Consider the following 24,790-nt stretch of genomic DNA (forward strand, 5'->3'; position numbering starts at 1 on the left):
TGATGAGTTAATAAAAACAGAGTAAAATGAGTTACACACACACACACTCATTTTACTCCATTTTTTAACTCATCTGTTGTCTGTCTGCTAGTTTAAAATCAACTGCGAAGTTAGTATTTAACTTCACGATCAGCTAGAGACTTCAAACTTGCACCTAGCTCAGGACTGGAGGGCAATGCAATACTAACCCGTTTTTTGTCTGTAGTGTGGTTGAGGATATTTTGTGTGCTATTGCCACTTCCCCCGTTTTCCTTTCCCAGTGGCGAATGATTCGCGGCAAGAACAGTTGCTGCTAAGCCTTCCTGTGATCTCGAATCTCTATAACTTTTACCTTAGCAGCCTCTTAATACTGTGTAAAGGAAATGTTCCGATGTAATCTCATCAAGATGTCTAAAAAATTTTACACGCACAAGACTGAAAAGCAGAAAATAAAAATTTAAAAACAAGTAACTTTTTAATATAGCACGTTTTTACATCAGATTAAAGACTAGAAAATAATTTCTCCTAGCCTGGTACAGTTTTCTAACTCTATACGTATAGTTCTGAAAATCTGTGATATGACTCTTAATAGTTATGAAAATACTGATAACATTTATAACAAATATGTTGGGGTGCATGCTATATACGATTGATGCATGAATTGTTCAACTCCTGCTATCGATTGCAGGTGCTCCTCGTATTTCAATATAAATTCACAAATATTTTGAAAGCTGTTAAAATTTCACCATCAAAAATGTTGAGGACTACATTTGTGGAATCTGTGTGGGGCAAGGAGAAATTATTTTATACTTTTTAGTCTGATGTAAAAACGTGTTATATTAAAAATATCTTGTAGTTGTCGGTGGAGACTTGATATACCATCTACATTTTCTGTGATCTGGCGTTGCTTTTTACATTGGTCGGTCCTATAGTTTGAACTTCATTAATTTTTCCCAAAATGTATTTTCAACAATATATATTCTGCTTAGGGTGTCGAAATTTCTATACCTACTTTCTCCGATGTTCTTCGGTGGAGGTTCATTTGAGTGATAGTTGATTCTTTTGATTACATGGGTGATATTCAAATATCTGAGTGTCAGCAAAGTATCACATTATTTGTTATTGAAGACTTATGATGGAAGTGATAACACTCATTCTACCACCTGCATTTTTAAAAGAGACTGGAGGAGCGAACATTCGTTCAGAACGCTCTGATCCTTGCAGAGGAAACTTATGGTTTAAGATGGAAGAAACACTTTGTGTAAACTACATGGGAAACCACTACATTATAAAATTTTAAGTGTTCTGATGCAATGTGGTTTTTGCTATACAGATTTGGCAAGGGAATGGAAGGAAATCAGAAATTTCTGGAATGGTAACTGTAGCGTAATAACAAGCGATTGACGTACATTGTGCTGATGGCTCATAGCACTATGTGACTTAATTACGTAATACTGCCATTATTACGAATACGGAAGTGGCGAACAAAGTGCCCACTATAAAAATTAACATACCAACGTAACACGTTGGCGATGACACAGCAGGTAGAACGCGTAGGAAAATGGCGGAAATGTCAAAAAAAAAAAAAAAAAAAAAAAGGAAAGAGGTAGAAGAGTTTATTAGTTTTTAGGCGCTGTAGTAGAGGAAAGAATATGCATAGTGAGTTACCAAGGACCTTAGAGTCAGAGAAGGAAATGGAGGGGAAAAAGATATTTGGAATTCTGTGGTACACTTTGATGGCTCTGCGGTCACAGATCGTGATTTTGCAGAGATAAGTTTGGATTCCGTAGATATGTTGGAAAACGTGAGGCAATACTGACCTTACGACTTATCTTCGAAGAAAGATTAAGGAAAGGCAAACCTACGTTTCTAGCATTTGTAGACTTAGAGAAAGCTTTTGACAATGTTGACTGGAATACTCTCTTTCAAATTCTAAAGGTGGCAGGGGTAAAATACAGGGAGCGAAAGGCTATTTACAATTTGTACAGAAACCAGATGGCAGTTATAAGAGTCGAGGGCCATGAAAGGGAAGCAGTGGTTGGGAAGGGAGTGAGACAGGGTTGTAGCCTCTCCCCGATGTTATTCAATCTGTATATTGAGCAAGCAGTAAAGGAAACAAAAGAAAAATTCGGAGTAGGTATTAAAATTCATGGAGAAGAAATAAAAACTTTGAGGTTCGCCGATGACAGTGTAATTCTGTCAGAGACAGCAAAGGACTTGGAAGAGCAGTTGAACGGAATGGGCAGTGTCTTGAAAGGAGGATATAAGATGAACATCAACAAAAGCAAAACGAGGATAATGGAATGTAGTCGAATTAAGTCGGGCGATGCTGAGGGAATTAGATTAGGAAATGAGACACTTAACATAGTAAAGGAATTTGCTATTTGGGGAGCAAAATAACTGATGATGGTCGAAGTAGAGAGGATATAAAATGTAGACTGGCAATGGCAGGGAAAGCGTTTCTGAAGAAGAGAAATTTGTTAACATCAAGTATGGATTTAAGTGTCAGGAAGTCATTTCTGAAAGTATTTGTATTGAGTGTAGCCAAGTATGGAAGTGAAACATGGACGATAAATAGTTTGGACAAGAAGAGAATAGAAGCTTTCGAAATGTGGTGCTACAGAAGAATGCTGAAGATTAGTTGGATAGATCACATAACTAATGAGGAGGTATTGAATAGAATTGGGGAAAAGAGGAGTTTGTGGCACAACTTGACAAGAAGAAGGGACCGGTTGGTAGGACATGTTCTGAGGCATCAGGGGATCACAAATTTAGCATTGGAGGGCAGCGTGGAGGGTAAAAATCGTAGAGGGAGACCAAGAGATGAATACACTAAGCAGATTCAGAAGGATGTAGATTGCAGGAAGTACTGGGAGATGAAGAAACTTGCACAGGATAGAGTAGCATGGAGAGCTACATCAAAGCAGTCTCAGGACTGAAGACCACAACAACAACAACAAGTATAAAACTTAATATTTTTCTTTAAGAAGAATGAAAAGCCTGCAGCACGAGGAAACGAAATATTTAGAAACTAAGAATCGAGCCGAAGTAGAAATTTTATAAGGTAGTACAGTGGGAAAAAAGGAGGATTGCAACGAAAAAGGAAGTAAGTCAGTTCGCCTCTGCATCAACAGGTACGTCTACACTCTGTGAACCACAGAAGTGCGTGGCAGAGGGTACGTCCCATTTTACCAGTTATAAGCACTTCTTGCCATTCCACACGCGCATGGAGCACGGAAAGAATGACTGTTTATTTAAACACCTGATGTACAGACAAAAAAATGATATATTGTCAGAAAAAATGGTTGATACTAGTATATTCAAGAGAAAGAGCTTCGCAACTGAACAAGTCAATAACGTGTTGGTCGGCTCTGGGTCTTGTGCAAGCAGCTATTCGGCTTGGCACTGACTGACAGAGTTGAGGGATATCGTGACAAATTCAGTCCAATTGGCGCGTAAGAGTGCCGCGGATGACAACCAAGGGATTCCGATACGAAATTAAATGAGAAATGACACCCTAGATGATCTATCCTGGTTGCCGGGCCGTATGGTCGGATCAGCTGTCCGGAACATCTCCAGGGTGCCTATTCTGTATCTTTCCGCCATTGTGCCTATCGTTTCTGTACTCAAAAGCACTGAGCGGTCTAGTGCTCGAATTAGAGCCTTTGCATTATTCAGTATGGATTTCGGTAGCGATACCGTTCGGGTCTAGAGAATCAAAGCTCTGTTGTCGGTTCGTGTCGCGCAAGCCAATCAAAACCAAGCGGCCCCATATCCGCGCATGCGCACTGCAGCGCCCACAGCGCCACGAACACAAATCGGCTAGCAGACGACACAGGCGCGCTTTTCTTCCAAGTACCGAAAATTGCGATCACGTTGCGATAATGCATGACGCCGCATTCCATTGATCTGACGTGCCTGCCTACAACGCCCTTGCCTCATCCTTAACAGTATCTGGCGCAGTATATCCATTTCCACGATTCCCACCTGAAAGGCATAAAAATTTTTACAGTTTCTCTGACCGCATGTTTCCATGCATGCGTAATAACGGTAGCGTATTTGACTGTTGTCTGCAGATTGTCGTAAATGCCGCATTATGTCATCTTATTCTCATTCACACTGACATCGTGTTTTGGATTTTACGTTTCGGAAAATGAGTTAGGAATAGTGTGTAGTACCACCTTGTACTAATACATCTATGAAAATACCCGAAAAACTGATTCTGAGAGTTTCAAAGAATAAGAAGATAAGCAGAATGTGGTTATAACTCGCTCCTAGAGATCCAAATGATTAAGTATCCCACTTCCTTATATGATACACCAACGATTTGGGTCTTAAAAACAGAATTGAAAAAAAAAATCGCATTTTCGAGAGCTCCTGCAGTTCGTCGAAGTTTGCAACATGCATCTCATGAAAGAAAATGTTTCCTATATGGTGCTACAGTCTAAAAATATTACGGCAGAGATCTTTCATCTCTGTCTACTGTAGTTGAGTATTCGATCGCAGATAAATACTTATGACAAGCAAGATTATGTAGATAACTGCTGCTAGTTACATTCCCAGTAATTTAAGGGGCTCCGGAACGCCCTATACTTGCAATGTTAAAATAACGCTTATAAATTACATCTTTCCTCACAAAGTATTTGAGGTAGGAAGTTGAACTTTTTACAGATTATTTATTGGAATATGGGCTACAACTTAACACAGGGATTTTACAAAATTTTAGTTCAGTTATTAAAGATGATTTTTTTTCAATTGTAATGAAAATTCACAACATTTTTTTGCAATTTTTTATTTATATATTCAAAAATATACAGTTTTTTGGAAAAAGGCTGTGTTAAATTATGCAGAAGGTACTGTGTAACATTTACTGAAAGTTTGAAACAAATATGTTTGGAAGATCCTTAGAAAACATGTAATTAGATGAGAAAATAAAAGTTTTGGGAATCGAGCGACAAAGATTGGATTAACTTTTTAGTGCATTACAGGTCCATAGGATGGATTATCTTCATCCTCTGCAAACTCCTCCTCCAGCTTCCTCTTGTTCCTCCTCCTGTTTACTCTTGCTTGTATTTCTAGACTCTTTACAGCCCTGTCTGCAGCCCGAAGGCGTTCCTTGTCTAAAGCAAGCATCGCTCGTACCATGTTAGAACCTATCTTCATTCCCATATTTCTAAATACCTTGCACCTTACAATGTTGCCATCATTGAAAGTCGCAACAGCATCATACACACCAAAGTGAAGTGTTTCTATTCCAACAAATACAGTCTTGGGGATTCTCGACCATATAACACTATTTACACTTTCATTGGGGTTTTGAGTTTTTCCGTGAATACACTTTTTCAGCAGTTCAGGTGCTGCTAAGTCTCTGAAAATAGGTTTTATCACCTATGAGACAGACTATGCTTATGAGTGTACACTTCACCAGTTAGCAATCCTTTGTTATATTTACACCAACTGTCTTCTTCTTTGGGACACAAGCTATGTTGAGGATTTTCATCGTCTTTATTATTTACAGTAATAACACATACCTTTGGCTTTCCAACATTTCTCCTTTTCTTAAAAGCCTTCAGAGGATTTCTAATAACTTTACTTTTACTCATTATTATACTTCAACAAAACAGAGACTCAAGAAACAGAATTAATTACGAATATTTTCGAGATAACGACAGAGTAAATAAACATGAAACAATCGACAATCACACCAGCGATATATATTGAACCATCACAGGTTAGCCACGACAAATACTTTATCTCACATCACTAAAATGTATCTGATGAACACGGACGTTAATAATAACACCATTTGACAGCAGTTTAACAGCGCCACAGTGGGTCACGCCCATGTAGAACACATTTAAAAAAAAAATTTAAAAATAGTTGTAGTCTTCGGAATTGAATAAATTATATATCTATTAAAAGGTAATAGTCTGCAGATTCAGAAAACGCAAAAAAGTAAAAATTGAACTTTTCATGATTTTGAGCCTTTCCAGAGCCCCTTAAGTTGTGCTCTTAGATTCCTAAGTAGCCGCGTACTCGGAAATCGCCACATATTCGGAAAAAATGGTGAATTAATTCTGACAAGAAAAAATATAAAGGTCACTGTCGGTTGTTTCACTCACAGCAATTTCATCTCCAGCAATTCCATACTTCGTATTTTAAACACACAGAAATCACGAAATCATTACTGATGAAGTGCGCTCTTACATGTAAGTAGAATATTGCAGAAAAATCTTAACTTGCACGAATAACAATGTCTCAGTGTTGCATATATGAAGACGAAAAAAAAAAAATTTTTGGTTTTTGCATCCGTCCATGTGTCCTTTCGTAATGCATTCCCGCGCGCTAACCACTTGGCTATGCCAAACAGCAGACGCGCAGTTCTCAATTCTTGTAGTATTGAGTAGAGGAAAGTAGGCTGACCTCGTTGTCAAACGGTGCTGCGTAAATAGTAAATGCGTAATAGTTTGGAAGGTTTCCAATATCAGGCTTCACATCTTTCCATTGTTACTTGAAAGTTGTAAACACGTTTCGATAATTACTAACTAAACCATTTGTGGGAAAAAGTACACAAAGGCACTAGTAACGTCAGTTCACACTCATGTAATATACGTAAGCAGAGCCGATGTCTCGATATTTAATGATCTTTAAACTGTTATATTGACCGAAAACGTTTTTTGTTTTTGTTTTTTTGGATGTAATCATTCACAGTAACAACCTAACCCAACCATATTTCTAACAAAGGAAAATAGTCTACTATGAACTCACTTTCCAACCGGATGCGTCCTCTGGTGATACTTTAGTAACACAATTACTAAATCCAAAGCTAAGACCGCTAAATATCTTTAAAATAACAAATTATAGGTATACATAAACCACAGCTAACCGGTCGACAGAGAAGACAGAAATCCAAAACCTCTCGATACAATTGTCTTAAAATCGGTGGGTAGGACCGTTCGGTAACAAGCCTCAGAAGCTTACTGAATAGGATATTTAATAAAGAATCGAAAATGACGTCACTACCGAGACTAACCTACTACACCGATCGATATGAACGATACAGAATAGGGCTCCAGATACATCTTCGTTGTTCATCGGAGCTCAGTTCGAAGCAGGAGTCGTCACTGAAGGCAATTGCACACCAGTCAGTGAGATTCCAGTGCCCGATCTTCAGCGAAGACGTGTCTGAGACGTTCTGAACTGTGACTGGCTATCAACCACACTGTCATCTGCTGTATGGCCCGACAACCAGGAGCGACGGTGTGGGTGCCACTTCATTTCATAGGAGAGTCCCTTTGGTTGTCATCTGCGGCGCCTTCATAGCTCAGCGGCACATCGACGATACTGTACGCCCTTTTTTTTGCCCTTCCTGGAAAGCCATCCTCGGCTTACGTTTCAGCAAGATAATGCCAGCCCGCATGCAGCGAGAGTTCCTACTATTTGTCTTCCTGTTTCCCAAACCCTACATTGGCCAGCAAGGTCGCCAGATCTCCCCAGTTGAGAACATTTGGAGCTTTATGTGCAGGACCCTTGAAGCAACTCGAGAGTTTGACGATCTAACGCGCCAGTTGGACAGAATCTGTCACGTTTTCGCTAGGGAGGACATCCAACAACGCTAGCAATCAGTGCCAAGCAGAATAACTGCTTGCATGCGGATCAGAGATGGACAAACACCTTATCGACTAGCTCAGTTTTTGAAACTCTTTCTCTTGAATGAATCATCGAAATTTTCTGAAATTGTAAACTTCCTTTTCTGTAGGTAAACATCATTCCTACGTATTTCCGTCCAACACGGATAATTCCTTCGTGGTGCATCGGATTTTTTCAGTTTTTTCTTTGTTTTGAGTGTATTGTATTCCTAGAGCCGGTTGTTGGAACTTTGTAAGTATGATTTATCGGCTGATGATGATGTTTGGTTTGTGGGGCGCTCAACTGCACGGTTATCACCGTCCGTACAAAATCCCAACCTTTGTTCAGTCCGATTTCGCCACTTTTATGAATGATGATGAAATGATGAGGACAACACAAACACCTAGTCATCTGAAGGCAGGTGAAAATCCCTGACCCCGCTGGGAATCGAACCCATGACACCTTGCTCGGGAAGCTAGAACGCGACCACGAGACCACGAGCTTCGGACTGATTTCTCGGAATGGTTTACGCCTGACATGAAATGTGGTATGACGACAATGAAAATTTTCGCGAAACGGGGACTCCAATCCGAATTTCCCACTTTACTCGAGGAGTAACCTTAACCTTTTCGATTATCCGAGCACGACTCACGGCCAGACCCAAACTTCCATACGTCGTCGTCCATGCGTCATACCTGTATCCGTACATCCCATTAACGTTGTTGCCGTACAGGGGAGATGTTTTATTTGAAATAAAATCGGCTGATAAATGCTAAATTGCTGTGCCTGTCTTGTGGAGAAGAACAGCATGCATGCATCCGGGTTCGGCACAAATTTTCACCCTCGTCGTTCCTATATACAGCTGGAGGTCTTTCGTATTTGCAACTTTAAATACATTTCATGTCTTTCACAGCAGATGCAGTCGCCGCAGTGCCTGTTCCTTCACAAGCGCTTGCATGTCCGAAGGAATATTGCATCGTACTTCACAACTCTCAAATAGAATGTCTCCCCTGTACGGGAATAGCATTAATGGGATGTACGACTACAGGTATGACACATGGACGTCGACATATGGAAGTTCGGGTCTGGCCGTGTGTCATGCTCGGACGGTTAAGGTTAGCAGTCGAGTAAAGCAGGAAATCCGGGTTCGAGTCCTGATCCGGCACAAGTTTTCACTTTTGTCATTCCATTATACAGGTGCTGGTTCTTCGTATTCGCTAATACATTTCATATCTTTAATAGCAGCCGTGGGCGCCTGTTCCTTCGGACATCCCCTGTTAGTCTTGTTTGGTAAGGGTCCCACACTCCTCAGGAATATTCTAGGGCGGGTCGCAGGAGTTATTTGTAAGCAATATCCTTCGTAGATTTCCCTAGTATTCTACCAATGAACCGAAGTTTTTCCCTGCTTTACCCACGACTAAACCTATGTGATCCTTCCATTTCATTTCCCTGCAAAGTGTTACACCCAGGTATTTGCATGAGTTTACCGGTTCCGACTGTGACTCGTCCATTCCGTCACTGGGTACTATATTTCTTCGTTTTGTGAAATGCACACTGTTAAATTCCTCAACACTTAAAGGAAGATACCAAACTACGCGCGACTTCGAAATCTTGTCGGTGTCTGACTGAGTGTGAAGTTGCTTTCAGTCTGTAATGTAGGTAACTGCATCGTCTGCGAAAGGTCTGAGGTTACGATTAATACTGTTCGCAAGATATGTTCGGAGAAACCACCAAATACAGTGAAGGTTTAGCCAGTAAGCCATGGATAGCTCATGAAAATTTGCAGCTAGTCGATGAAAAAGGTGGAAAAAGGGTACAAACGATAGAAGGATAACGCTGTATTCCTCTTAGAAATGAAATTAAGAGCAAGTGAATAAAAGCAATATCAGAATGAAAGAGAGACGTGCCAAGAAATTGGGAGAAGTCTGGTGGTACGAAAACATTCATGCGGTACACGAGGTGGATAAACAAAATTTGGGAGATACGAAAAAGAAAAAAAGTTATCTTACGATAAGTAAGTGCATAACTAGAGAAAAGAAGAAACCTACTTATTTAACCTACACTTCCTCAAAAGGCATATAGTGATGATATGCAACTGGCATCGAGTAGCGCAGAAATTGTCTGACGTGCCGGATTTCCACATCTGCCATCAAAGATTTACATGGAAGGTATGAGGGGACGCTGTTAATGGGTAACAGCACTGTAGGATTTAAAAAAAATCATTTTTATTGCCTTAAAACACGATTTGAACCTTCTAATTCCTGAAAAAAAAGTTCTGTGAAATTTCGAACTCCTCCTCTAGCGCCTCCGATGACTCGAAATAACCAACCTCAGCCAGCTCTATACCGCCTTAAGTGTCTGGGTACAGTGAGAAGCATTTCAAAAAAATAAAATGCTAGTTTGGCGTCAGCAAGCTTTTTTACGCGCACGGAAAGGACAATACTTCCCCTTCGAATCTTCGTTTATGTGTGTAGTACTGACTTTTGATAGTTTATTTGAGATCTTTTAGTATGCAGTTTTGTCAATCAAGTAAGAGAGAGTGGTAAAAAGGTGAACTCGGGTAGAAAAGGTGCAGAAAAATCGTATCGAACGCGGCGTCGAAGCAGTACGTCATCAAAGCGTCCGAACAATACCGGGTGATCAAAAAGTCAGTATAAATTTGAAAACTTAATAAACCACGGAATAATGTAGATAGAGAGGTAAAAATTGACACACATGCTTGGAGTGACATGGGGTTTTATTAGAACAAAAAAAAAAAACAAAGTTCACAAAATGCCCGACAGATGGCACTGGACAGTAAAACTGCTACTGTGACGGGTGAGAGGTACGCCGATTTGTTACAGAATCGCATCATCCCCAGCCTGGCTGATGAACACCTGCTGGAACGTACGATGTGTATGCAGGATGGCGCTCCACCCCATATTGCTAGACGCGTGAAAGATCTCTTGCGCGCGTCGTTTCGTGATGATCGTGTGCTCAGCCGCCACTTTCGTCATGCTTGGCCTCCCAGGTCCCCAGACCTCAGTCCGTGCGATTATTGGCTTTGGGGTTACCTGAAGTCGCAAGTGTATCGTGATCGACCGACATCTCTAGGGATGCTGAAAGACAATATCCGACGCCAATGCCTCACCATAACTCCGGACATGCTTTACAGGCCGTTCACAACATTATTCCTCGACTAAAGCTATTGTTGAGGAATGATGGTAGATATACTGAGCATTTCCTGTAAAGAACATCATCTTTGCTTTGTCTTACTTTGTTATGCTAATTATTGCTATTCTGATCAGATGAAGCGCTTTCTGTCGGACATTTTTTGAACTTTTGTATTTTTTGGTTCTAATAAAACCCCGTGTCATTCCAAGCATGTGTGTCAATTTGTACCTCTCTATCTACATTATTCCGTGATTTATTCAGTTTTCAAATTTATACTGACTTTTTGATCACCCGGTAGATACGAGGCCGAGAGCCGTTCGGAAGCAGTCATTGCCTCTGCTCAGAAACTGAAAGACAGTGACCAGAATTTTGATGTGAATTATGGATTGGGGAACAGGGTTATAAATTTCCTTGTCGTTTTCTCTGTTATTTCTCAACATGTGAAATGCAAAACCTGCGGTTCAGACATCACATTGTAAGGATGAAGTTCTCGAGGTTTAGGCTTCACAATAATTATTGCTTGTCCAAAATGCCTAGAAGGTGTTATGCAAGTAATAAGTTTACACGGAACGCATTTAAAATTCGTCCTAGCAATGCGCCCGCTTGGAGTAGAGCTAAACGGAATTATGTAGCTTTGTGCGTTCATGGACCTTCCGCGACCGATATTCCTATCGTTCTATAATAAAGTAGTGGATATGATTTCCTGGGACAGCAGGTTAATGGTAAGAGATTTTTAAAAGTAGAATTTTTTCATTTGTCCATGTCTGTAACACATTTCTAAACTTCAAACGCGTTTTACACGAAATATGATACCTGAAAACGGCATGCACCATAACTCCAATCATTTTCTATCTCTGTATTTGATAATTTAGCCACAACTTTGAAATAACATTTCAAAATGAACCTCGTAGAGGATTTTATATTAACTAATTTAATCAATATTTGTTAACAAATGAGTGCCCTTTTTTATGAAAATTGAACGTCTTTATTTAAACACTCGCCAATTACACAAAAATAAATATTTATAAAATTCCATTCGTTGTTCACTACCTACATTCATGCAGATTATGTAGATTTTTTTTAGTTTTTCAGGTTCAAATATGCACCAGTTACAGTGCGTTCCGCAGATCGCCTAAAATTCATCATGCCGCGGGAGAATTGCTCCAGTGTCACCATATTGTAATATTTTTCGACAATTTTAAAAAAAATATATTTGAATATATGCTCAATAACTACCCCAAGTATTATTTCTCTGTCACCTTTCCTTCAGCCCAAAAAAACTGTCAACAAAACCCTTTTTTTAGTCGTTTGCAATTGTGTTACCCCTTAAGAGTGATGCCTTTCAGCAACTAGAGGGAGAACGTGTAGCCGCAGCAGTTTTTAAGGATTTGAATTTTGGAAACAGAATCGGTTGAAGGGAAACTCACTGATTTCGTGAATCAGTAATGACTTATCTTGTGGTGAGAAATGAATTTCCGATATACATTTGCGCTGGTGCAGAAGTACTAATCGCGAGCAAAGTGCAATTGTGTTACTCATCCTGAATTTCAACACTCGGGAGCATCCGAAACGACAACATGAAAATGAGTAATTAATTTTATCAGTTAATGTCAGGTGAAGTGTAATGTTATGGCTCTGAGGGCAACCATTTACATTCCATTCATTCAAGCTTTCATGTTACGAAATACTCAAGTGCGACTGCACTGGGAACAGTGCGTTAAGTACGCAAGTACGCAGGCGCGATGTAAGTGGGGACAGGACCATCGTACCGGTCTCATACAGCAATGTGACTCAGATGAATGACGCATCCTGTTTCATCATGTTGATGGTCCTAGTAAGATATGTTGCCTCCTACGAGGACGCTGCCACAGTTAAGTTTGCCACAAGCAGAGGTCGTTACTGAAGACATTCATCTGAGCATCCTGTACCCTGTCTTTGTCACGGAAGGACGGTGGAAGCTATCGATTGTACCGGTATTAATATTGACGAATTGAGTCACTTCAAAGTTAATGCCTTCTTAACCCGCTGAGCACGAAATACATCTTAATGACGGACCAATGAAAGCGTGCCCTTATTAACAGAAGAAAAAAAAAAGGTTTAGTATTATCAACGTAGCTATAAATGTAAGCTAGCTAATCGATGTTCCAGTTCCATCCTTCTTTTATTTCATCATTATCCTAGGATGCGTTTTGATTGACCTAATATGTAAACACATCAATTCCAGTTATACATTGACGGGAAAAAAATCACAGCCCCCCTTCTATCAACCGTGTACCGCAAGTGTCTAGAGGAACGGGAGGTTCCAAATGATTGGAAAAGAGCACAGGTAGTTCCAGTTTTCAAGAACGGTCGTCGAGCAGATGCGCAAAACTATAGGCCTATATCTCTGACGTCGATCTGTTGTAGAATTTTAGAACATGTTTTTTGCTCGCGTATCATGTCACTTCTGGTAACCCAGAATCTACTATGTAGGAATCAACATGGATTCCAGAAACAGCGATCGCGTGAGACCCAACTCGCTTTATTTGTTGATGAGACCCAGAAAATATTAGATACAGGCTCCTAGGTAGATGCCATTTTCCGTGACTCCCGGAAGGCGTTCGATACAGTTCCGCACTGTCGCCTGATAAAGTAAGAGCCTACAGAATATCAGACCAGCTGTGTGGCTGGAATGAAGAGTTTTTAGCAAGCAGAACACATCATGTTGTTCTCAATGGAGAGACGTCTACAGACCTTAAAGTAACCTCTGGCGTGCCACAGGGGAGTGTTCTGGAACCATTGCTTTTCACAATATATATATATAAATGACCTAGTAGATAGTGATCCATGCGGCTTTTCGCGGATGACGCTGTAGTATACAGAGAAGTTGCAGCATCAGAAAATTGCAGCGAAATGCAGGAAGATCTGTAGCGGATAGGCACTTGGTGCAGGGATTGCCAACTGACGCTTAACATAGACAAATGTAATGTATTGCGAGTACATAGAAAGAAGGATCCTTTATTCTATGATTATATGATAGCAGAACAAACACTGGTAGCAGTTACTTCTGTAAAATATCTGGGAGTATGCGTATGGAACGATTTGAAGTGGAATGATCATATAAAATTAATTGTTGGTAAGGCGGGTGCCAGATTGAGATTCATTGGGAGAGTGCTTAGAAAATGTAGTCCATCAACAAAGGAGGTGGCTTACAAAACATTCGTTCGACCTATACTTGAGTATTGCTCATCAGTGCGGTATACGTACCAGGTCGGGTTGACAGAGGAGACAGAGAAGATCCAAAGAAGAGCGGAGTGTTTCGTCACAGGGTTATTTGGTAACCGTGATAGCGTGACGGAGATGTTTAGCAAACTCAAGTGGCAGACTCTGCAAGAGAGGCGCTCTGCATCGCGGTGTAACTTGCTGTCCAGGTTTCCAGGGGTGCGTTTCTGGATGAGGTATCGAATATATTGCTTCCCCCTACTTATATCTCCCGAGAAGGTCACGAATGTAAAATTAGAGAGATTCGAGCGCGCACGGAGGCTTTCCGGCAGTCGTTCTTCCCATGAACCATACGCGACTGGAACAGGAAAGGGAGGTAATGGCAGTGGCACGTAAAGTGCCCTCCGCCACACACCGTTGGGTGGCTTGCGGAGTATAAATGTAGATGTAGATGTAAAAAGGAGTTGTGCGATATAAACGAAAATTGGTAGCCTTATTTCTACATCTGAAAGATTTCTCGCCAGTCGCATAAGAATGGCACTAATAGAGCGCATGTAAGGATGCAAATCAGGTTTGTCTTAAGTACTTGCTGTAATAATCGTGAGCGTTAGTTACCTTTTAGTCTGGGCATGTTGAGTTGATGTTAGTCAAGAATGCCTTTAAGGCGATAAAGACGCGATTATTAACACTTCACTGACTTTGAACGAAGTCGTGTAATAGGGTTATGAGAAACTGGATGTTCCTTTGGCAATACTGCAAAAACACGTGGCGGGAATATAGCCACTCCACATGATTGCTGGCAGCGGTGTGCACGAGAATGTACCGTCGGAAGAAGACCAGGCCTCAGACAGCCAGTTGACACCGCCAAAAGGAAAGACTGTCGTGTTCGACGTATGTCTCTGGCGCATCGTACCGCATCTGGAGCAGTAATTTAGCAGCAATTGGCACCAAAATGATACAAGGAACTGTTTCAGATCTGTTACTTCTGGAACAGTTCCGAGCCAGACGCCCCGTAGCGTACATTCTAGTAACCCCAAAACACGCCCATTTGTGATTTCAGTGGTATGAAGCGAGAGCTCCTTGGAAGAAAGTGTGGAAGTCTGTTGTGTTTTCTGATGAAAGCTGGTTCTGTCTCAGTGCCAACGATGGCCATGTGTTGGTTAGAAGGAGTCAAGTTGAAGGACTGCAGCCAACCTGTCTGCGTGCTAGACACACTGGACCTACACCAGGGTGTGATTTCGTATGATTACGGCAGCAATCTCGCGGCTATCCCACGCACCCTGCCTGCAAATTTTTACGTCAATCTGGTGATTAGACGTCTGTGCTGCCATCCGTAAACAGCATTCCAACAGGATAACGCTTACCCACATACCGCTGTTGTAACCCAATACATTCTACAGACGGTCGACATGTTGCCTTGGCCTGGGCATCACCAGATCTGTCTCCAATAGAACATATATGGTGTAAGGGGTTCACCACCCTGCTGGAGCAAATGTAATTTCGATGTATTGCTCATGCGCTGCCTGCAACAGAAAATATCTTTTCTGCAATAGAGCCGCAGGTCAGAGCAGTCTCGGTAGCAGTTGCAATCGCTCGCTGGTTCAGAGTAGTTGCAGTCGCTCGCTGCTACAGGGCAGTTGTAGTCTGTCGCTGGTATAGCGCAGTTCATAGCCATGTATTGCAAGGTAAATTTTATTATTTTTGTTGGCATGCGCGTAGTTAAGTCACTTGTCTGAGATATTAATATGAATTTGTTTCAATCTTTTTGTGATTCGTCAGCACCAGTTGACCCAGATATGTAATATTCAATTTTTCATATAATGTATTGCAGGTCCTTATCAATAATGTAAAAGATCTTCAGAATATAATTTTTACCAGTGAACAAAAAAAGGAAGGAATAATTTTGCGTTAAGTCATTGCCAGTCCCGATCGAGTCATTTATTCACATTACAATATTTCAGAAATTTTCTCAGATCATAGTCATATGTTCTTTAGTAATCAGACAACCAGCTGTGCAGCTGTGTCAATAAGCAAAATCAGTTTTTCTAATAATTCAGATCTCAGACAAATGTTGTTCAATATTAGTAGATAGGCCAGCGTTGCTCTAAGCTGTGCCATTTACGAGCAGATATATAGACAGCGTTATCCGGCGACACCATCATGAGGTAAGAATTTTTCAGTTTATTTATCATGGACATATTTAGATTGATATCAAAGGGCCTTGGCGTAGCGCTACTTACGTCAAAATTTATCAGTTATTTTATACGAGAAGGTTACACTTGCCGATATCCGGCCAGGATCGTAATTTTGAGAATTTTCTGAAAAGTAGTCAGTTATGTACCTGCTCTTACTTATCCAGTGGTAAGTGTGGTATGAATTTGGCGCAAGGCATTTGCTAATTTGTCATATTTTTTCACAGATCATCGGCAATTTATTGCTCTTTGTTGTCACTATATTTGCTCCACTCTGTGCCCGCTTTGTCTTTGTTTGATTTTGTGTCCACCTTCGACTTACGAAAATGCCACAAAAAACTACAAACAGTATATCACGAAGTGCAATGAATAAAAACGCTGATCTGAGTAGTTTAAATGATAATACCAGAAATATTCAGTCTCACAGTTCCTTCAACCTTAGACAGTCAGTGCGTGTCAACCACCAGTAACATTTCAAATTTAAACGATGAGCAAACAGATTTAATTATGTCCACAGTAAATGTAACAATAATTGATGACGCGGCGTTTTCCACTACAACTAATGCTGCCTAGTTTCACACATCGGATGTGCAGAATTTACACAGTGAGCAGCTAAATGTTACTAATGAAAACGAGCAATTTACTCAAAATACGTCAGATTTTTTTTTGGTTCCGGTGTAGTGACCAACCGTGCAAAACCAATCAGCAGACCTTCCCATGAATCAGACAATGACCAAATGGATACAGAACAAGTATAAAATGCAGATACACTATCACAAAGCATAAGAAAGGGTAGCTAATTTTGACGTTGATCAAGATATGGCAGTATTACTACAACTTAATGAAAACAACATTCTGTTTCGCTGCTCTCATCCTGATAGAAACAACTGGTTACTCTGCATTCCTGAAGAGCTTGTTAACAAATTAATTTGGTACACTCTTTTAAGCTACACCCATTATGGAGCCAGAAAATGTATTCTCATCCTAAGACAGAATTGTTATTTTGCCAACATGGAAAAACGTATTCGGTGAGTTTTAGCGTCTTGTAAACTCTGCCAGAAAGCTAAATCATCCACTACTTCACATATAATACCGTTATATGCTATTGCACCCACTGAATTAAGGCATATTGCCGCTGTAGATATCTTTGGACCGCTTCCTAGATCTAATAGAGGTTTTTGTTACATATTTGTCGCTGTTGAACTCACTTCGAAATTTGTTACCTTTACTGCGTTACCCAAAATTATTGCTGAATCTGTTTCAAATGCATTCTTAAAACATTTTCTACGTGATGTAGGTCACGTACTGAAAGTAATTTCCGACAATTTCGATCTGTAACGTGGACACGTGTGTTACAAGCTAGAAACATTTCTCCGATTTATTTATCCAAATATCATGCTTCTTCCAATCCTTCCGAACTTTGGCTGAAGGAAACTGGTAAATTATGTAGAATATACTGCCATAAGAAACATTTTAATTGCGACACACACTTTTTCATTACAAGACGTAATTAATTCTATACCAAATGAATCCACTATGTTATCTCCTACTGTTATTTTGAAAAACCTTGAACCACCCAATAAAATTAATGAACTGTTATCTTTTCCTACATCACGTCGACTACGTCACCATGAAATAATTGACATTGCGCTTAACAATAACAAGCGTGGCGCAGAGCACCGCAAAAAACAGCAAAAACAGGTTCGTAAATTCCGTGACTTTCAGATACGACAGAAGATATTGGTACCCAATCAATATTTATCCAATAGAGGAAAGAAAAGATGCTGCACATTTGAACTTCTATTCGCTGGCCCATATAGAATCCGCAGCATTCCTCACCCCAATGTAGTACATATCGAAACTTTAGTAATCAGAAAGTCGAAAGTAACCACCACATTTCAAACGTCAAAGCCTTAATAGAATGAACTTGTTTAATGATTTGTCACACTGTAATGCTGTTTCCAGCTACATTTACATTTATGTCACGACGTACTGATTATGATTATATTTTTTCTTGGCAAATGCCCGGTAAGATAAGGTTAGGAGGTCGCTTTTCTTGTAATATCAGACCGTGCACATTTTATAAATAACATAATTTTTCTTGGCTAATTCCCAGTAACTTGAACTTAGCAGATCAGTTCACTTACTGTAATCGCAGACCTAGCACATTTTCCACTTTATAATGTACACATAATGGTTTTCCTATAGAGAATAGAATATTCTCTGTATATACTATGTAGTTTTTAAGATATAACAAACAGCAGTTCACTTTGACATTTTGCATTATGATATCCCACTATCTTGTTTATCCCACTATCTTGTTTATTGCATATTTCTTTATGCCACTACATTGTGATATTGTGTATGAATTTCTGCACTTGAATATATTCGTGTCTATGGATTTGTACCTACCACATTTTTCTGTTATGCTATGCTATATGCACATACCTTGATGTATGTTATAAAACAAAAAAAGTTTTCTGATGTTATATTTGATCACATCAATAGAAATAAGTTTTTCCTTTATGTATATATAATGTAAATGCTAGATATTAATCCATATTTGTCATTTTCAGAAAGCAATATCCTGTAAAAGAAATAAATTAAATAACCACAGTGTTTACTGTAAACTGATATGGATATTTCAACATCAGAATGAAAGAGAGAAAATGCAACACTTTGACATGAAAAGTAATTGGAAAGGAATTAACAAGCATTAACAAGAATATACTATACACACCACATGATAGCAGTCTTGACTAATTACTTGTCTTTCAGAGTATGACGCGATTATGGCAGACTATCAAGTAAAACTATATACATTAATTTTAGTGATGAGGGATGTTAGACGTAAAAAGCTCTATAATATGTGAAATGATGATGAGAATGAAGTAATATGAAAGAGAATGATGATGGTAATAATGTTATACAAAGAAAATGACACTAGAGAAGTCATGCCTTGAACTGACTCAAACAAATGATGGTGATGAACTCTGAAGTCTTTATTTTTTGCATATGATGAAAATGATTAAGTTTTCCCTTTACTTATGAGATGCTACATAGTTATTTAAGTATTTGTTGTAGTTTTTTTTGACAGTATGTCATTTATCGCTTAGTATAATGAATGAATAGTTTTGGGAGAGACAAAATACATTCATATTAAACACAAGTTTTCATTACCTGTTAATTCAGAGTTTATCACCTTTCTGCATAACAGGCATATATTTCTTCTTTCAGCTTAATAATTCACTTTGTATTTTTTCCAGGAATAACATTTTGTTTCATCAGAATCATTTTTTAAAAATGTTTTTTATGTTACATGCTATAGACACTTAGTTATTAAGCCTGCTCCACTACTTGTATTTTACCTACTTCTTTCTATCATTCATGAATGTGATCACATATACTTTACTTATTTGATTACCTTGCTGCAGTTGACTCATGACGAATGACAAATGATATTAATCATTTTATTTCCAGCAGTAAATCAAAAGTAAATATTCTCATGCACCAGCAGTTAACCATTAATCCCAAAGCAATGCATTACTAGTCCAAAATATATTGCAAAATTCTGTTCTTGTACTATGTATAGATTCCATTACCTGTATGAATCATTAGGTTAGGCACCTTGATCACTAGGTTACATGTCATACATTTTTAAGTATCTCTTATGTCACTTGCACAATATTATATGTACTTACTAGCAGCTAAATGCTGCATGTAATAACACGTATTTCTGGATAATGATTGGTATATCATCTGTATCAGTTAATGAAAATTGACAGGCCACTGAGTGCCAACACTTCTCCAGCTAAGAATATATAAGATTACTACTGATGATTTCTATGTTACACTTATTTAATGTTTTAATTTAATTGTTTGGCCGATGAACGCCAAAATATTTTGTAAAATTGTCATGTAAAGCTTCCTAAAAGCCACATAAATGAGTAACATAAAAAATTTTTCTGATCTACTTATTATGTCAGATCAAGTATATATCTATGTAAAACCGCCAATGGAACGCTCATGTGAGCTTACCTTACATATGTTATAAGACTAAACGTATCCTTCAACCTCTGCCCCAATTATCACCAATTAATGAGACTTTCCTATATCATGCCCGTCCTCGTGTTCATGGAGCACTCTATTTGGATTTGTTTGCACCAATTCTGCGTTGATTTTGTATAGATTATGGATTCTACAAGAATGTGGTGTTGACATATCAAGCTGTCCACCACACTGACCAACTATGCTATTATGGGCCTACTGCTTGGTGTACCTAAGGTACTACCAAAAGGCCATCATAAAATATTAACACTACATTTCAGTGTCTTGGCTACAATGATAAATGCTTCGGAAAAGAGAACTTTAGATCGTCACACCTGGTGTTGTGCTTCTGCGAAAAGATACGGACTTTTCAAAGCAGTTTGTGCAACCCTCTGTGCTACAACCATGATGCTATCCTTTCCATTCCTCACCTTCTTCTTATAAAAGATACTAATGACATATACTAAAGAATAATTTGAATTGACAGTGCAAGTGGACTTTTATATGATTCTTAATATTCATAACTACCTTTGCATGTTCAGTGCTTACGTAATTTGTCAATGATTTCATATATACTCTGTAACTATGTAAAAAATATGTATATTCATTACCAAACCTCATTTTGTAGACTTAGTGAACTAAATATGTCACATCTATTTGCATCAGAAAAAATTTGTTGCTCGTGATAAGTCCAATTGACTCACCATCGCTGCCAAATTTTTACCGCCCCCCCCCCCCCCCGTCCCCCCCAGTGGAGGGTTATGTAAGGGGTTCATCACCCTGCTGCAACAAATGTAATTTCGATGTATTGCTCATGCGCTGCCTGCAACAGAAAATATCTTTGCTGCAATAGAGTCGCAGGTCGGAGCAGTCTTGGCAGCAGTTGCAATCGCTCGCTGCTTCAGAGTAGTTGCAGTCGCTCGCTGCTACAGGGCAGTTGTAGTCTGTCGCTGGTATAGCGCAGTTCATAGCCATGTATCACAAGGTAAATTTTATTATTTTTGTTGGCATGCACGTAGTTAAGTCACTTGTTTGAGATGTTAATATGAATTTGTTTCAATCTTCTTGTTATTCGTCAACACCAGTTGACCCAGATTTACAATATTCAATTTTTCATATAACGGATTGCAGATCTTTATCAATAATGTAAAAGATTTTCAGAATATAATTTTTACCAGTGAACAAAAAAAGGAAGGAATAATTTTGCGTTAAGTCATTGCCAGTCCCGATCGAGTCATTTATTCAAATTTCAATATTTCAGAAATTTTCTCAGATCATATCATGTGTTGTTTAGTACGACCAGCTATGCAGCTGTGTCAGTAAGTAAAATTAGTTTTTCTAATAATTCAGATCTCACACAAATGTTGTTCAGTATTAGTAGATAGGCCAGTATTGAACTAAGCTGTGCCATTTACGAGCGGATATATAGACAGCGTTATCCGGCGACACCATCATGAGGTAAGAATTTTTTAGTTTATTTCTCATAGACATATTGAGATAGATTTTGCGGAGCCATGGCGTAGCGCTGCTTACGTTCAAATTTATGTTTTCATGAGTTAAGATATTAACAAAAAAATTATCATTTATTTTATACGGGAAGGTTACAATGGTACATCATCAGACTATAACACATCTTCGTATTGATCGAAGAAGCGCAATAGCCATGGAATTCTGTCTCACAAACTGACATTCAGCACCTGTGCAACAAAAATCATGCACCTTTCTATGCCTGAATTCAACATTCTGGCAGTTACATCGGTTACTAATGTACCAACAGTATATTTCTGTGAATTGTATTCTGTTTCTAGGCTCTCAGTTGACAATAAAAAGCACAGGACCAAAATTATGGGATGTTTGGAAATATGTCGAAGGTGTCCAATATTCAGCCGTATAGGTCGCGTCAGAATACTTTGATTTATGTGTAATGAAACCCGACGGTGAAACGGAGACGAACTGCAATGAGTCATCTGCAGCGGTATTGCATCACTGGATCCGCAGAACTAATCAGGTTTTGATTGAAAACTGGAATCGTATGTTATTAATTGAGAAGTACTTTGAGTCGCACAAGTTGGCTACTGGTGATGCGGTATCTTTGCGGAGGTGCGATTTATCATATTCAGGCTGCGCAGAAGACAATGTGTCGTGGTATGAAGCGGCATTTCTGAATACGAAGACACTTGGGAGGCAGCTGCATTTGTGTGAGGATACAAACATAGGTTAACTAGCATTGACTCAAAAGATAGTGGTCGTAAGCAAAACTGTTATGTGCCGTTTTGTTCAGAATTGGGATTCGATGACTGCCATTCAAAACTACACAATATTATACTCTGAAGATTGAGTGGTTGAGTGGCGTGTGTACTCGCACATTCTGAAACAAATTGTTGAATGACGGCTATTTAATAGAAATATCAGAAACAGTGGTGGTCTGACCATAATGCTTAGGAGTCTTGAAATGTTTGTGTATAGTGAAATTATTATTGATGAAGCGATTATAAGTCATCTTATTGAAGCTGATTGCCAAATTAAGCATTGTCCTTTTGTCGAAGTCGATTATGATGCGACGATGGTCGAGAATGAATATTTCGATGTCTTAGCATCGGATGGTTGCACGTCGTCTTCAAATTGGTTCAAAATGGCTCTGAGCACTATGGGACTTAACATCTATGGTCATCAGTCCCCTAGAACGTAGAACTACTTAAACCTAACTAACCTAAGGACATCACACAACACCCAGCCATCACGAGGCAGAGAAAATCCCTGACCCCGCCGGGAATCGAACCCGGGAACCCGGGCGTGGGAAGCGAGAACGCTACCGCACGACCACGAGATGCGGGAACGTCGTCTTCGAATGAAAACTGCAGTGCATGGTATGCAGGCGTTGTGTAGGAGATATTCTGTTGCACGGCATTTACAAAGATGTCAGAGGACTCTTGTTACATTAATGCCTGGCTGTCGTGCTATGACTAACTGGCAATGTACATATTTTTAAGTATGGTAATGGAATGTATAACGACGCTGCTTTACAGTCACATACACTAGAAGAACAAAATCTAACAGAAGTAATTAAGTTTTTTTAAGAAGTATAGTAATGTTATTATTAATAAGACGAGGGTGTCTAAGGTAGGGGCTCAAAATTCATGACCTCAGTACGTTAGGATCTGTGTAAGTCACGAAAGTGTGTGGAAAAAGCTACAAATTGTCATATATGGGTATACTCCTGAATTTATGCTCCACGTGTATTGAAGTTACTGTTCAATTGTTATAACATACTAAAAAAAGTATTTGTCATAAATGTTAATACAGCAACAACAAAAACACAAAGAAGTATTTGTAATAACGTTCCCCATGAAAATTTTCATAAATACAATTAGTTTTAATGTATTTCCCCATTATAACATAGCCAGTCACTTTCACTGTTGCAAATCACTTGTAGGCCATGAATGAATAATTTTTTCACGTTTTTTCAACCTTCTAGAGTTGTGTCACATAAATTTGCATGTCTGTTTAGATGAAGAGCGTGTTTCGTGATTACAAACTAAGCATTTCGTGCAACGAATTTATTTCTCTCCCCTTGCGCTTTCCAATATCTAAAAAATAATATTATCTTAATAAATGGGGAATAAAATTAATTTTTACTAACACTTCCAAATTTCGTCCACGGGACGATATTACGAACATCCACAGATTTATTACAATCGTCGCTTTAGCAACGTAGGCCAAACTCCTGACTCTAGCGATTATAAAACTAGAAACTACAACAAACGACTGAAATACAGTTCTGTATTTGAACATACTAGGAACTGCAGGCTGTTAATGTGACTGTCACACTAACTCACTTCAGCACGAAACACTGAATTCCCTCTCATACGCAAGCTACACGTGCTCTACACAACAAACTCTCTCGACAAACCAATGGACTCAGGTCATGGGTACACACGAAGCTAAATAGTTTTTACCAAATGAGGAAACTGAAAATTCCTAGAGGGACGAAATTAGTAGCGGGGACTATATTAAGGTCCATTATCTTATTAGTAAATATGAATCTACATGTTCAGAAAAACAACGAAAGATAAATAAGTTGGCAAATCATATTATGTTCTACAAGGAATGTTAGAAAAAATCTATGATAGTACAGAACCAAGAAGAGGAAAGACTACAAATGCAGCAATACTAACAGTAACATGATATCCCTATTATGTGTCTAAAAGGTGTTCGTAGTCTTACCATGTTATTAATAAGAATGTTGTTTAAAATCATTTTCCTATCTTTTAATAAAGTATGCACCTATTTTTCAATGATTTACAGACAGTAACTAAACCAACAACAAAAAATTACATGTGGCGTCTGCCCTTTCGGACACGTCCGAAAGGACAGAAACCACTTATATAATACTATAGATACGTATCGACGAGCAATACAACTCTTTCCATTCCATTTGCGAGAATACAGCGAGCTTGTGAGCAAAGGGGAAAATAAACGGGATCACAAAATCAATGGTGAGCAGCACTTGGGATTTTTGAAACGACCGTGAAGAATTTCCGGATGGCCAAAGCGGTCAAGACGACAATCGCCAAAAGCGGAGAATCCGG

This window comes from Schistocerca nitens, chromosome 5 (assembly GCF_023898315.1).
Source record: "Schistocerca nitens isolate TAMUIC-IGC-003100 chromosome 5, iqSchNite1.1, whole genome shotgun sequence".
In the NCBI taxonomy this organism is placed as follows: domain Eukaryota; kingdom Metazoa; phylum Arthropoda; class Insecta; order Orthoptera; family Acrididae; genus Schistocerca; species Schistocerca nitens.